Source organism: Trachypithecus francoisi, unplaced genomic scaffold (genome assembly GCF_009764315.1).
Source record: "Trachypithecus francoisi isolate TF-2019V2 unplaced genomic scaffold, Tfra_2.0 Lachesis_group5, whole genome shotgun sequence".
Taxonomy (NCBI): Eukaryota; Metazoa; Chordata; class Mammalia; order Primates; family Cercopithecidae; genus Trachypithecus; species Trachypithecus francoisi.
The window spans coordinates 64,517,889-64,531,677 of NW_022681470.1; positions in this window are offsets into that span (position 1 = coordinate 64,517,889).

Sequence of the window (13,789 nt, forward strand, 5' to 3'; positions counted from 1 at the left end):
AAGTCTACCACCCTCCCTGTTAGGCAAAAGGCCTCTGACTACAGCTGAGGTGTAGGCCACATTAAAAGAAGTGCCCAGGTCAAACTGGAATTAGTGTCCTAGGGTTCCAAGCCCCACCCTGCCCTGGTTACCCTTGCCCCCTGTGCCTGTGTCTTGGCTTGTTTTGAGTCTTCTGTGAACTGAGACAGAAATAAAGCAAAGTGGTGAGATAATTACAACAGGCCAAACAGTCCACAGACTCTGCCAGCACGGAATAGCAACATGGTGATGACTCTGGCCTATTCCAAGAGCAACTGAAAGGAAGGGTCAGCTCAAACAGATGGAAAAGGTAAAGACATGAGGCAGGAGTCCTGTGAGTGAGAAACAAGACAGCCTGAGGGCTCAGGGGGAACCTCATGATCCTTCTCCTCCCTTCTATAAAGAGAGGTCAAATAAGCCCCACAGAGCATCCAGAAGCAGATGTACAAAGCAACTCCCTAGATGGAAAAACATGCCAAAGGCTCAAGGTTGGGCTGGGCATGGGTCTTAACGAAGGTTCTCTCCGGGCCTTTCTTCAGAGGACCAAACCCTCCATCTCTGACCTAATTCTCCAAAACTAGGAAGTTGGTGGAGGTGATGTCCACAGAGGCACTGGCTGACTCTGTGACCTTGGGCAAGTCACTCAGCCTCTGGGGAGCCCTGCATCTCTGTGCTTTTGTGACTCCTATGATTATCAGAATAGCACAGATAAAATTTGGGAACCTAGGAAAGAAAGCATCTCACAAAGAAACTCAAAGTAAACAAAAGAAAAAGTCAAAGTCAGAGCTAGGTGCCTAGATCCCCAGCCCAAGGTTCTGTCTGCATCAGTGGAAGACTGTAAGAATAATACTTTGTGCTATTTCATTTCCCAGGCCCCCCGAAACAATAAATTTCCCCACAAAGCACATCTGCCTTGTACTCCCAAGACCAGACCCTTCCCTATCCATCTGTTCATGTGTTGACCCTTTCAGACAACATTTAAAATATGTTTTCTTAATGTATGAATTAACATGAAGGAACACTATAGGCCATTAAAAACTGAGTGGGACAACTGTGTCCATATGTGAACATGTGAGGATGGGGTAACTTTAAGTGGAAAAGTGGAGACTCCACCATACAGAGTACACAATGATTACATGCATAGAAAAGCAACCATGTGCATGTTGTTTATTGACCAAGATTAGAAGTAAATTGAGATTGTGATCTTTAGATATTCAATAAGTGAGTGCTTATTATTTTCAGATTCTGGCTGTTTCAGCCCTCTGAACCACTGTTTTGATAGAAGGTGGCCAGGCCCGCAGAACACTTTTTAAAGCAGTGGGCTTCTACCTATCTTCCTCCTACCACTGCACCCCACCTTACCCTGCTACATACACGAGCTCTCTCCCCTACACCACGTAACCTTGTATCTTCAGGTAACAAGGCAAACTTGCCTGCCTGACTGGGATGAGGAAGGTGTGGTGGTCTGGGGTGAGGAAGGGAAGCAGAGCTTCCACCCCCACTGAGCTCTGGCTCAGGTGACCAGCTTCAAACCTCTGTCCTCACATCACCAGATTCTGTTACCATGAGAGCTGGAGTTGGAGACAAAGCAAAGCTCAATAAGCCTAAACCATTTTCTCCAGGGGAGGGGCTGTGGTGGTCGTTCTGGCTAAGTCAACTACCAGTGGCTCGGAAGTAATGATTGTGGGTTTTGGAACTGGACACAACTGGGATGAAAAATAAGCCACTTTGTAGTTGGATGATATGTGGTAAGTTTCTTACTCCCTCTGAGCGTCTTCTAATGTGGAAAATATGGTTAACATTAGTTCAGGCAGTTATGGTAAAAATTAGAACTAAGGTATATAATGTCCTCATCACAGGCCTGGCACAAAGCAGGAGTTGAGAAATGCAGAGATTTGTAGTATAGCATTACGATCTTGTACACCTCTCTGAAACTTTCTGGGCCCTCACTCTTACCTGGGGAGTCTGGAGTCTGGGACCCCCTTTCAGCCAGCATCTGGCCATACTGAACAGAGAGAAGGCCAGTGGCAGGGATCAGGAATCAGTCTCCACTGGCCTGGGTGTTTTCTGAACTAAAACCAAAGCCCTGGCATCAACCTGCTCTACTGGAGTACCCTGAGGCACTAAAAAGCTTCGGAGCAGAGGCTCTGACCAAGGAGCTGACTCTGTATTCAGGAAATGAATCCTGGTTTTGCAGAAAGCAGGTAGTGACTCTGAGAGCCATCTGGAGTGGATGGCACTTCCCTCTAGTACTAGGAAAGACAGACAGTAATCAGAGCAATGGGAATAAATAGATGGCCTAGAAACAGACCCTTCTATATATAAGGACTTAATAAATAACAAAAGAAATGTTATAAGTCATTGGTGAGTTATGCAAAAACTGGAGTTTGGGAAAACTGACTAATTGAAAGGGAATTAATTTTGAGTCCCATCTCACAGTATACACTAAAATCCCATTTAGATAAAAGAGTTAAAGCTGCAAAAACAACGTAAAGGGGGAAAAAAGGTAGCATGCCATTTTCCCGAATGATAGGACTGAATAGTATAAAGATGCAAATGCTTCATGAATTAAGATATATATTTAATTTAATCCTTTACAAAATCCCAAATCAGATTGTTTTTTTCTAGACAGCATGACTCTAAAATTTATTTGGAAAATACACGAAGAGAAGTAGTCTTTTTTCCTCCTAAAAAATAGAGTAACTAAGGAAGATTTTTCTGCCAGATATTAAAATGCTATATTTCATACACAAATATGTTGTATTTTTAAATGTGTGAATGAATAAAGATACAATAATTAAAACAGTGTGATTGTAATAGAAGAACCAACTGAACAGAATAAGACAGCTCAGAACAGTCTACTGTATATGTATGTTTAAAAATTTAGCATAAGCCAAAGGCAGCATCTAAGCCAATGGGGAAAGGAAGCCTTTTTTTTTTTTTTTTTTTTTTTGGACAGGGTCTCATTCTGTCACCCAGGCTGAAGTGCAGTGGCACGATCTCAGCTCACTGCAACCTCCGCCTCTCAAGCTCAACTGATCCTCCCTCCTCAGCCTGCCAAGTAGCTAGAACTACAGGATGCACACCACCACGCCTAGCTAATGTTTGTATTTTTTGTAGAGATGGGGTTTCACCGTGTTGCCCAGGCTGGTTTCAATTTCCTGAGCTCAAGCCATCCACCCACCTTGGTCTCCCAAAGTATTGGGATTATAGGCATGAGCCAACATGCCCAGCCAAAAGCATTCTTTAATAAATGATTCAGGGATAAATGATTAACTATTTGGGGAAATATCAGTCTAAATGCTTACCATGTAACACAGAACAAAATAAATCCCAAATAAAGTAAAAAATTAAATGTGAAAAAAATCAAACCTGACAGGGTGGTGGGGTCGCTCACACCTGTAATCCCAGCACTTTGGGAGGCCTAGGGAGGAGAATCACTTGAGCCCAGGAATTTGAGACCAGCCTGGGCAACATAGGGAGATATCACTTCTACGAAAATTAAATTAAAAAATTCTAGACCTTAGCCAGGAGTGGTGGTGTGGACCTGTAGTCCCAGCTACTCCAGAGGCTGAGGTGGGAAGATCGCTTGAGCTCAGGGGGTCAAGGCTGCAGTGAGACATGACTGCCCCACTGCACTCTAGCCTGGGTGGCAGAGCAAGACTCTGTCCCCCAACCTCAAAAGAAAAAATCATAAAATACTTAGAATAAAATATTAGTGTGTTTATCTCAGTGTGGAGATGGAATTTCTAAGTATAAAAGCAATTGAAGGAATCACAAAGAAAGAATAGATATATTTGGCTGCATAAAAATTCAGACCATATCTATAAAAAACATCATGGAAAGTAAAAGTAAACAGCAAAATCAACCTGAGAAAAAATGTCTTCAACAAAAACATCAAAAAGTTAATGTTCTTAAAATACAAAATAGCACACACATAAAAAACCCCACTAAACCCAAAAGAAAAATGTACAAAGGATGAGAATAGGCTATTTGCAGAAGAAATACAAATGATTATTTAGACATACAAAAAAATGTTGAAGCTCACTAGCAGTCAATATATGTGAAGAAAACACAATAATGAAATACAATTTTTGCCCTATTAAATTAGCAAATCCTTATAAAAGTCAATGTGGATTATTGATGAAGGAAGGGGTACTACAATGCTGGGTGCTCTCAAACACTATTAGAAATTTGTACAATATTTCTAGAACACAAGATGGCAGTAAGTCTCAAGGGCCTTTAAAATATTCATTCTCTTTATGGTAATAATTTCACTTCCATTTTGAGCAAGTAAAAACAAGGACAAACATATATGTACATGTCTTTTATTTAAAATGATAAGTAGAAACACATTAAATATCTGCCAATAGGGGAAAGTTAAGTAAATTATAGTCTGTCCACAGGATGAAATATTATATTTTGATTTAAAATTATATCCACAAAGAATTTTTAATGATTTGGAAAACTGTGCACAGCATGTTACGGTATGGTCTAAATAGGGGAGTAGGATTGTGTGAGAATTTCATTTGTTACTTTATTCTGTTTCCCAGCACAGCATGTTACAGTGTGGTCTAAATAGGGGAGTAGGATTGTGTGAGAATTTCATTTGTTACTTTATTCTGTTTCCCAATCACCCTCCCAAATATCTACAAGTGTAATGACAATCTAAAAAAAAACCACTGTACTCCTAAACTCCTCATCATCCACAATTACTTGCACAGAGTAGCAGAAAGTCCTCTCCCATTCCCTCATCTCGGGGAACCTACACCCCACCTCCCAGTTCCTAAACTAAATTGGTGACGTCTTTTCCTCCTCTGAGGCTGCCCAGTGAAGAAGGTGGATGGTGACTCACAGCGTGGGCTTTGTAGGAGGCCACAAGACCCACAAAACCTAGCGCTCAAAAGAAGGAAAAGCAATTCCCTAGACTTTGGTGTTGGTAGAACCTACCTGGTTTCCTATCCTAGCCCAGCCAAGTATGAATGTGGGTCAGTGACCTTGGGACCATCTCTGCAACGAGCAGGAACGTAGGCTCCAGGAGAGCAGGTTCTGTCCTGTCCACCACTGTGTCTCTGAGGCCTATCTTATGATATAGGATTCAGCAAATATTGAATGAATGGATGCACAGTCTTCTTCTGTGCAGTGGATGAAATAAGCCTGTTTCACAGAGTGGTTTGATGTTTGTAAACAGTCAGACCACAGCAGATGCTCCTTAGAGGTTGGTACCCATGCCACACCTAGCTGTCCATAGCAGAGGCCTCAGTCTCCTCGCTCTCCTAAAGTTAGAAAGCTTTGCTGGAGGTATAAATGGTTTAGCCTTGTCTCTGAGTTTTCTCAGATGGTCTGAGACACGTGGCTTTTTTCACCTTTTCCTTCTGGCTTCCTCTGAATCGATTCTGCCACTGGTGAAGGGCAGTCAATTAATAACTAGATTTCCCCCCCGTGACAACAAGACCAACAACTAATTGGCTCAATATCTCCCTGTTGCTGTAACACTTTGGGATTTTTCTGGGTGAGATATAAATAAGCCAATTCTATTAATAAGCCATTTGGCCAAGAGAAGAAAATATACTTCCGAGATCCCAAGGGGCCTGGGGAAGCCGCTCAGTGGCCCATGGAGTGAAAGACTTGATTACAGGAATGAAGTATTCCGCCTCTATGCCCTCCTCCCTGCAAATCTGTCCTCCCGGCAGACTCTTCTCAGGCCTGGTGGGGAGGGGGAAGTGAGTCTTTGTTAAGTTTAAAAATTATAATTTAGATAAATCTATGCATTCATTGGTGTAAGCGTGTCTCTGGAAAATAATAGTTAACAGGGTAGAACCTGCTGCATTTCAGGGGCTTTATTGTCTCCTTATAATTAAGTCCTGCACAGAAATCCAATTACAAATGTTCTCAATCGCCCTCCAGCTAAGTGCTAACAGAGAGGGGAGGAAGGCTCCTGGACTTAAATAACTCTGGATAAAAATTAATATCGTGGCTGTGTTGGCTAATTAAAAGTGCCGCCTCTATTAGCAGGCCTTTATATTATTAAATGAGACTATTATTATCATATCCGACAACCAAGGTCCTTATCAAGTCTGCTCTGTCAGCCCCGCTCTTGAAAGCACAAGTTCATGGCCCCAGGTCTGGGCTTCTGTGGGAGCAGAGGGGACAGCTCCATCCTAACCAACAGTTGACTGAGGTGGGAGCATTAGCACCTGCTGTCTTATGCGCTCCTCACACCAACCCTGTCTGGTGTGTGTTACAGTTCCTGCTTCACAGCTGAGCAAATTAAGACTTAGATGTTGAGTAGGTTCTCCTAATAAGAGGCAGAGCTCGAATTCAAACCCGCAACCTCAGGACCCTGGGTCTAGCACTCATTTTATCACAGCAACTCATTGGCCTTACTGTGGATGGTTTGGGTGGGTTGGATGGGTGGCAGAATTTTACTATGGACCAATACCTAGATGGTGGAAAACTTCCCCTCAGTAGATCTTCAACATCCTTTGTGGGTCAATCATGTATTTACTGATCTCCTCCCATGGGTTACCCACAGTTCTAGGTGCTGGATACTATGGCCAGCCCTGCTCTTAAGAAGGCAAGCAGGTATTTACAATGACAGAGCAAGTGTAGCATGCCACAGAACCACACCAAGGAATATCCAACCTGGGCTTGGGAAATACGGAAGATTTCTCAGGAGAGATGGCATCTCAGTTGAGTTTGGAAAAACAAAGGAGAAACCCAGGCCCAGAAGTGAGTTGAGGGAAAGAGTTCCAGCCAAGGAAATCCTGTGTGCGAAGGCACCAGAGAGAGAGAGAGAGCAGCTATAAGCAGCTTACTGTGTCTGAAATACAAAATTCAAAGTGTGTTGTGAAAAAATTATATAGCTGGAGAGGTAAAAAGGGCCAGATCACATGAGGCAGGACCTTGTGGCTGTGCTCACAGCTTGGGCAGCTTACCCCAGAGGTGGCTGAGCATTTTTGAGTGGTTTTTGGCAGAATGATGTGAACAGAAGCACTTTTTGTGTTCATCCCTCTGGCAGGAGTGTAGAGGATGGACTGGCTAGAGGCCACCCTAGAAACCAACAGCCAGTTAGGAGTCATGCAGGAGAGGTGAGAGTGACACTGGGGATGTGGAGAAGTGGCCCTTTCCAGAGACAGGCAAGAGATAGAACTGACCAAACAGTGACTGACCACAAGTAGAGTGTGAGGGAGAGGTGAGAGCCATGTCTGACCCCATTTTTCTAGCTTGAGCAAAGCAGAGGGATTTTAGAAGGTGGGAAAGAGAGGATGAGGGAGCAGCTTTGGGTGAACATAGTAAGTTCAATTTTGACATGAAGAGCTTTCAGTTTCTTAGGAACATTCAAGGTCAGGTGTTCAGTGAGTGGTTAGATTCATGAGCCCAGAGCTCCAGAGAAATAATGGACTGGAGATAATGCTTTGGAAATTATCAGGTCACAGATGATGACTGAAGTATGATCATAGATTAAATTATCCAGGAAGGGATGGAGTGGCCACACAGGTCTTAATCTCTGTTCATCATTTCGGTCCACATGTGCCATGCATCTCCTGTATGCAAATCACTCATCTCTTGTCACTAAGCATTTTCATCTATTAGTATAATATTTCCTTAGTGACAATAGATGAGGAATGTCATGTCCAATTTCCAACCAAGCCTAGACATCCTCCAACCCACGCAGAAACATGGAATTTAATGTGAGTCATCAGTATCTGTTGGCAATCCAGTGAACACGAATTGAAACCTTGACTTGACCTCCAATTTACTTCAACGCCTGACCTATCATGAAACCAGGAGGACTGAGAAAAAGTAGCCAAGTACTTCTTCAGTTTCACAGAATATTTACCCTAAGTCACCAGAGCCTGGTAATGAAATCCAGACTCAATCATTTTAATGTCTAAATTCCAAAAATAATGATAATAATGAATGAAATGCTGACTAGTCTTAAGGAATGAAAGCTTTTAAGTGAGGCAGGGGTGGAAGGAAGAGGAAGGAAAGACAAATATCTGAAAACAACATCTTGTTTTTACAAAGTAATGGCCCCACTATTTGCCATCCATCAACTAACAAATGCAGGAAAGTCCTGATTGATAGGCACACTAAGAGATTGGGGTGAAAGTTACAATGTGATGAATTTTCTCATGATAAGGAGATTGTTTCAGCTTTCACTGAAAACCTTGCCAGGGTGTCTGGTTTAGCTTTCTTGCTCTAGTAAGTCAGCTTATTTTCTGATCCTGTTTCTGGTCAGACCTGGGGCAGGTGAGAGGCAAGCCTGGCCAGGGTGGAGTTCAGGAGGTAGTTCCTTTTTTTTTTTTTTTTTTTTTCCTGTTTCTTTTTTTAGAGACAGGGTCTCTCTCTGTCATCCAGGCTGGATGGAGTGCAGTGTTGAGATCATAGCTCACTGTAACCTCAAACACCTGGGTCCAAGCGATCCTCCTGCTTTAGCCTCATGAGTAGCAAGGACTACAGTCACACAAAACCATGCCTGGCTGATTTTTAAATTTTTTTTTTTATAGAGATAGGGTCTCTCTATGTTGTTCAGGTGGGTCTTGAACTCCTAACCTCAAGCAATCCTCCACCCTTAACCTCCCCAAGTGCTGGGATTATAGGTGTGAGCTACAGCACCTGATGTCAGCAGGTAATTTCTTACACCAGATTATGAAATGTAAAGTCAGAAGGCAGATCCCCAACATTATGTCTGGGGAGGTACCAAGTTCAAAGCCACTTGATAAGGCCAAGACCTGACCAGCCATCAAGACCATTAGAGAAGGAGCTTAAAGGAGGCTATGGGAGGGATGGGAACACTCAGGAAGCTGGAGGAAAGGACATTGGGACAGGGGTGAATGGGAAGGAGTCTGAAAGATCCCCAGTGATCAAGAATTGGCAACATCTGGGGATATTCATTATCCATTGCTAAATAACAAATTACCCCTGACCTGAAACAACCAACATTCACTAGCTTGCAGTTTTTGTGGGGAAACTGGGCATGTCTTGGCTGGATGCCAGGGGCTCAAAGCCTCTCCTGAGGATTGAGTCAAGGTGGAGATGGGAGCTCTGCCTCTTCTAAAGCCTCACTGAGGGGTGGGAGAGGGAGGATCCACTTGTAAGCTCACTCACATGATTGAGGAAGGCCTAAATTCCTCATCCCACAGGCCTCCCCAGAGGCTGCCCAAGGGTCTTCAAACATAGGAGCTGGCGATTAGAGAAAGAGGGAGAGGAAGAAACAGTGAGAGAGAAACCAGGAGAGAGCAAGTGCCCCAGGTGGAAGCCACAGTCTTTTTATAACCCAATATTGGAAGTGACATGTCATCACTTCTGTCTCATTCCATTCATTTGGAGCAAATTCATAAGTTCAGCCCACACCAAAGGGGAAGGGATTATACAAGTAAGTGAACACCAAGGGGCAGAGAATGCTGAGGGCCACGATAAAAGCTGCTGGCCACACTGGGGTTACTTTTCAGGTCCCAAAGGCAGGACTGAGTACATGAGCATGCCAGGTCTATTAAAAAGGCTATCAGGCCAGGCGCGGTGGCTAACACCTGTAATCTCAGCACTTTGGGAGGCCAAGGTGGGTGGATCACCTAAGGTCAGGAGTTCAAGACCAGCCTGGCCAACATGGTGAAAACCCGTCTCTACTAAAAATACAAAGATTAGCCAGGTGTGGTGGTGCATACCTGTAGTCCCAGCTACTTGGGAGGCTGAGGCAGGAGAATCTCTTGAACCTGGGAGGCAGAGGTTGCAGTGAGCAGAGTCTGCACCACTGCACTCCAGCCTGGGCAACAAGAGTGAAACTCCACCTCAAAACAAAACGAAACAAAACAAAAAAAAAAAACAGCTATCACAGGCTGGACAGCAGAATATGACACCAAATTCCTCTTTGGTGGATAAGAGTCTTACAGAATTTCTGGACCACATAGATTATTATGTTCCATGGCAGCGGGAGTCAAGACAGAAGGTATAGATAGCTACGGTAACTATGTACTAATTCTCAGATATTCTCTAGAAGTTGACTTTTTGAGTAAATCACTGATTGAATTCTGACATCTGTCTCCTTTCCCCATTGACCTTTCCTTTTAAAAAATTTCTAGGTCGGGCACGGTGGCTCATGCCTGTAATCCCAGTACTTTGGGAGGCCGAGGCGTGTGGATCACCTGAGGTCAAGAGTTCGTGACCAGCCTGGCCAACATGGTGAAACCTCGTCTCTACTAAAAATACAAAAAAAGTTTAGCCGGGCGTGGTGGCAACTGTCTGTAATCCCAGCTACTTGGGAAGCTGAGGCAGCAGAATCACTTGAACCTGGGAGGTGGAGGTTGCAGTGAGCCAAGATCGTGCCACTTCACTCCAGCCTGGGTGACAGAGCAAGACTCTGCCTCAAAAACAAACAACAACAACAACAACAACAACAAAAAATGAAAAACGAAAAACTTCACTATTCTTTTCTGTGCTATAAATTAGTATTTCCTATAAAAGGCACTACCTTCAAAATTTTCTGCACAATCTCACAGGGTTACCTTGATTGAGAAATCTTCTGGGAATAGAGCTGCAACTCTGAGAGCACAGTCAGTCACATTAGGAAAATCGAGTTGATTTCTCATGGAGGCTTGTGAAAGGCCTTTACTTTTTGAAAGGAATTTTAAGAATCAGCAAGTCTAGGAGGAACGTGGGTGTGATGTATGGTTAGGATGACCACACACCAAGTCAAGACTTTTTCTGGGCTGCCCAGCTTGCCCTGTGGAGAAGTCTGACTCAGTCCTCTCAGAATGCCTTGGGGAGACCGTAGAGAAGGGGGATCCTGGGAAGATCCATGAAAGGAACACATTGGGACCCTGGCCACATATTTCCATACTGGGATTGGGACTTTTGGGAGATTCCCAGTGGAGAATGTATGCTATAAATACATCTGCCTGTATGGTTAAGAATAGCCAGTGACCAGGCCTGGTTTATGGATAGGAAATAGAGAAAGTGAGAAAAGAAAAATGGAGGGTAGCAGAAGACAAAGAAGGGAGAGGAAAAGAAACCAGATGAAAGAGCCCACAGCAGCCACTGCGCCCCCAGGGCCCAGCAGCACTACGTCCCTCATGAGTGAATGCATTTTACCACCTTTACTAAGTTCCTACTATGGCCTAGGCCCAGAAGATACAATGATGAACAAAATAGACATAGTTGCTGTTCTGTCCAAGTTCACCATAGTGAGGGTAACAGACATGAAATCAGTGCAATAAAGCTTGCAAGGGAGATGGCAGGTTATAAGGATGAAATTGTAAGGCTAAAGATATTGAGGCCACCCCCACCAGCAAAGCAGGGTCTGGCTTGCATCCCTTCTGCAAGGGTACGTAGGTGGGGGAAAATGCACACCAAACCCGAGCCCTGGCTTTGGGCCACAGCCCATGAGTCTTGTGTCAACTGCTGCCCTGATCACAGACCCACCTCTCTCTTGGACTCTCACTGTGCTGTCCACCTCTCAGGATTTGGGTGTCTTTTATCTTGTCATTGCCTCTTCCTCTGTCGACTCAGACTCTTTGGAAATGTCAAGGGTACAATAAAAATCCAACAGCTGGTGTTTGCCATGGGTTTGGAAAAGAGCAGTATCCTCTAGTCTGGCTGACAGAAAGAAGAAAGAAGAAAGAATTACGTCCAACAGATCTCTACATGAAAGACATAGAGGGTCATTTGGTCTGAAATAGACTGAGGCCCAGCGTCTGCTCCCACCTTAAACATCTCTTAATGGCCCTGTGCTCCCTTAAACCATGGGGGCTGACTCTCTGGGCTCGCTACAGGGAAGACTCTCAGCAAAGGAAGAAAATGGTAGCTGGGGAATCTGTAGCTCCAAGGTGGGCACTGACCTCAAGTCTACCCAGAGAACCCTACCTGTCTTAGGATGGTGAGCTTCTTCCCAGCCTGCAGGGAGGCCAGCTATCAGCTCCTCCCCTTCCAGCATCCCAAAGTTCCAGCATGGACCACTGAGGCAACTCTCAGTCCTTTCTTCCAGTCCTCAACCTACTTTTATAAGTGAGAGTGTCTTCCTGATGTCTGCCCTAGATCCCTCCTGCTGTTATTTCTTTTTATAATTATAAGCAAAGAGCTAGAGTCGCCCAAATGTCACAGATTCTGGACACTGCAGCACACTGTAGCCACGTGCCTGAAGGCAGCCACTGATCACACTGGTCAGCTGAGGGTGAGGCATCTCAAGTAGGACAGAGGGAAGCCAGGGTGGGGAGGGGTCCCCAGAGGCCCAGGCACCCCAAGAGTCGGGAGACGTATCCCAGTGGATATGTCTCCCACAGCTGGAGCTCCACTGATAGGCCTTGTGAATGCACTCCCAGATGAAAAGGATGAGCCCCACCCTGGGGAGATGCTCCCAGCACCAGTCCTGTCAGTGCTTAACCCAGAGCGCCTCTCTGGAGGCCCAGTGTCATGACTTCTCTGGCTCTTGCCTACCCACTTCCACCCAGAGCTTCAGCGTGCATGTGGAGTCATCTTTTAATTTTCTGCTTGGCTCAGTAGATTGCAGATGCTCTCTCCCCAGAGCTCTGGGCCTGTGCACAGCTTCCATTTGTATGTGGCAGTGATGCTCCCTTCTCTCCGCTTTTCCATGCTCAGCGAGCACCAGACTCCAACCTCCCCATCAAACAAGCTTCCAGACACTCAGAGGCTGTGTGGTCCCTACTCCCCTGCCATCCTAATCCCAAGACTCCCTCCTTAACCCCCAACCCTGAGACTCACCAACAGGACAGCTCCTCAAGCCAAAAGGGGCAGAGAGGGAGCAGGAAGGGAGAGACTGGGAAATCAAAGCCGCGGCCCTCTCCACATCTGCCACTGCAATCACTGCACCCTCCCACCCAGAGCTGACAAAGCCCTTGTTAGAGCCAGTGGCTCCAATGCCAGGCAGCCCCTTGGAGCAACGACAGCCATGTGCTACATTTGCCCAATTCTGCAGCTGGGCTAATTACTGTGGTTCCCGAGCTTAGGGTCCAGCCCTAAACCAAACAAATTAGGACAAAAACCACAGGCTTCTTCATTCCCCTCATTCCCAGCCAGCAATTGCTGCAGGACCCCTATAATTGATAACAATGCAATAAAAAGCCCATCACCTGTCCTTTATCCCGAGGACTTGGCAGCCTGGCCGACAGCTCAGCACATCCTTCAGTGGCCACAGCTACATGGAATTTAGCACCACCGCATCTCTAAGTGCCGCATCACCCCAGGGACAACCCGAGACCTGTTATATCCAAAGACGTGGCCCAGACTGGAAGAAGCACCACAGCTGAATGACTGGATAGGCAGCCTAAGAGCAGGGAGGACTTGGGGCTAGAAGTGCCCACCCTGATAGGCCAGCCCGTAGAGACTGGAGCTGATGCTGGTGCTGAGTGAGGACTGTGCAGTCAGCAGATGCAGGGGTGTGGTGGAGAGAATGGCAGGAGCTGGTGGCCCAGGCCCTCCAGATGCACTTGGGAGGAGGCCACAAAGAACATCACAGTGGCTGGGAATCACCTCCTAGCTGGCCATGTTCAGAAATGTGGGGAAGCAGGACTTGGTATCAGTGAAGTCTGGCCATCTGTAGAATCCTGTAGCACTCCGGCTCTAGCATCAAGGTTCAGGAATAGAAATTAAAACAAAGATCCAGTGATGTGTGAGGTCTGGGTGCAAGACAGGACCCAGGTACCTGGAAGGAGGAAGAGGCAAGGAAAGAGGCCCAGTCAGATTTTGAGCCCAGGTGATGTGGACTTATTCTCCTCCAGCTGGAGTCTAAATTGAGAGGAAGCAGGTTCTTTGA